Source organism: Triticum dicoccoides, chromosome 6B (assembly GCF_002162155.2).
Source record: "Triticum dicoccoides isolate Atlit2015 ecotype Zavitan chromosome 6B, WEW_v2.0, whole genome shotgun sequence".
NCBI classification, from domain to species: domain Eukaryota; kingdom Viridiplantae; phylum Streptophyta; class Magnoliopsida; order Poales; family Poaceae; genus Triticum; species Triticum dicoccoides.
The window spans coordinates 64,650,232-64,653,087 of NC_041391.1; positions in this window are offsets into that span (position 1 = coordinate 64,650,232).

Sequence of the window (2,856 nt, forward strand, 5' to 3'; positions counted from 1 at the left end):
GATCGTGCCTTTTCCACTTAGTCTCCCCTCGTGCCGCGATCGAGGAAGACCAATCGGCTTAAGGTCAGGAACAAAGTCAACACAAAACTCAATTACCTCCTCATTTCCATAGCCCTTGGCGATGCTTCCTTCTGGCCTAGCACGGTTACGAACATATTTCTTTAATACTCCCATGAACCTCTCGAAGGGGAACATATTGTGTAGAAATACAGGACCGAGAATGAAAATCTCTTCGACTAGGTGAACCAAGAGGTGCATCATAATATTGAAGAAGGATGGCGGGAACACCAACTCGAAACTGACAAGACATTGGATCACATCGTTCTGTAACCGTGGTAGATCTTCTGGATTGATTACCTTCTGAGAGATTGCATTGAGGAATGCACATAGCTTCACAATGGCTACTCGAACATTTTCTGGCAGGAGCCCCCTCAAAGCAATCGGAAGCAATTGCGTCATAATCATGTGGCAGTCGTGAGACTTCAGGTTTTGGAACTTTTTCTCCGCCATGTTTATTATTCCCTTTATATTGGACGAGAATCCAGACGGGACCTTCATACTGCTCAGGCATTCAAAAAAGATGACCTTCTCTTCTTTGGTCAGAGCGTAGCTGGCACGACCTTGAAACCATTCCGGATGCCGGTCATCAGGGTCTTTCAAACGTTGCTGGTCCTGCCGTGCTTCCTTTGTATCATTTGTCTTCCCATACACGCCCAAGAAGCTTAGGAGGTTCATGCAAATATTCTTCGTAATGTGCATCACGTCGATTGCAGAGCGGACTTCTAGGACTTTCCAATATTCTAGCTCCCAGAATATAGATTTCTTCTTCCACATGGCTGCGTGCCCGTCAGCTCCGTTCGGAACTGATTGTCCGCCAGGACCCTTTCCAAAGATGACATTCAAATCCTTGACCATATCAAATACCTCAGCACCAGTGCGTTCCGCAGGCTTCGGCCGGTGATCTGCCTTGCCGTTGTAATGCTTGCCTTTCTTTCTTACTGGATGAATTTTCGGAAGAAATCGACGATGCCCAAGGTACACGTTCTTCTTACAATTTGGCAAATGTACACTTTCAGTCTCCTGTAAGCAGTGCGTGCATGCATTGTATCCCTTATTTGACAGTCCCGAAAGGTTACTAAGAGCAGGCCAATCGTTGATGGTTACGAAAAGCAATGCTCGTAGGTTAAATTCCTCTTTTTTGTGCTCATCCCACACACGGACACCAGGTCTGCCCCACAGCTGTAAAAGTTCATCAACTAATGGCCTTAGGTACACATCGATGTCGTTGCCGGGTTGCTTCGGACCTTGGATGAGCACTGGCATCATAATGAACTTCCGCTTCATGCACAACCAAGGAGGAAGGTTGTAGATGCATAGAGTCACGGGCCAGGTGCTATGGCTGGAGCTCTGCTCGCCAAAAGGATTCATGCCATCTGTACTTAGACCAAATCTTATGTTCCTTGCGTCAGCTGCAAAATCTTTGAACTCTCTGTCGATCTTTCTCCATTGCATTCCATCTGCGGTGTGTCTCAACTCCCCGTCCGACTTACGGTCCTCTTTGTGCCATCGCAACAACTTGGCATGCTCTTTGTTCCTGAACAGACGTTTCAACCGTGGTATTATAGGAGCATACCACATCACCTTGGCGGGAACCCTCTTCCTGGGTTTCCCGCCCTCAACATCGTCACCAGGGTCATCGCCTCTGATCTTATAACGCAATGCAGTGCATACCGGGCATTCATTCAAATTCTCGTATTCACCGCGGTAGAGGATGCAGTCGTTGATGCATGCATGTATCTTCAGAACCTCTAAACCTAGAGGGCAGACAACCTTCTTTGCTTCGTACGTACTGGCGGGCAACTCGTTATTCTTTGGAAACATATTCTTCAACATTTTCAGCAAGTTTTCAAATGCCGAGTCAGCTACACCTGCCTGTGCCTTCCATTTCAGCAAATCCAGTGTGCAACCCAGCTTTTCCAGACCATCATCGCATCCAGGGTACAACGACTTTCTGTGATCCTCTAACATGCGATCCAAATTCTCCCTCTCCTTTTCAGTTTCGCAGCGTCTCCGTGCATCAGCGATGGTCCGACCAAGATCATCAACGGTCTCATCACGTGCCTCTTCTTCACCTTCACCTTCACCTTCCCCTTCACCTTCCCCTTCACCTGCCCCTTCACCTTCCCCTTCACCTTCAGCATCCTCCATGAAAGTATCACCGAAATGAGCAAGATAGCTTTCATCGATGAAATCATCCCCTTCTTCATCTTCTTCCATTATAACCCCTCTTTCTCCATGCTTGGTCCAACAATTATAGCTTGGCATGAAACCGTGCCGAAGCAGGTGCAGGTGAACTTCTCTTGAGGAATAGTAACCCTTCTGATTCTTACAGTCAACACATGGACAGATAACAAAACCCTTCTGCTTGTTCGCATTAGCCACTACGAGGAAATCTTTCAAACCCGTAGTGAACTCGCGGGAGAGTCGGTTACCGTACATCCATTGCCGATTCATCTGCATTATTATAATATAAAATATATAATTAACCATCATGCATTTGTTAAAGTAACTAGCTATAAACAATAGAAATTAAACAATGAACAACACACATGCATATTTTATCAATGACACACATGCATGAAAGGTTCAAGTTGCTAACCGCGATCGAGGAGGAACCTCAAGTGTGGCTCCAACACTTCATATCATGTTTGTTTCACGCTGTTGGGCATTTCATCAAACACCTTGTGTGCATAAGAGGAACCAAAAGCAAACCTACACCCCCTTGTGAAGAGAAGTGGCACCAAATGGCTAAGTGAGTGCGCTGAACTGGTATATATAGGGGAGGAGCTTTAGTCG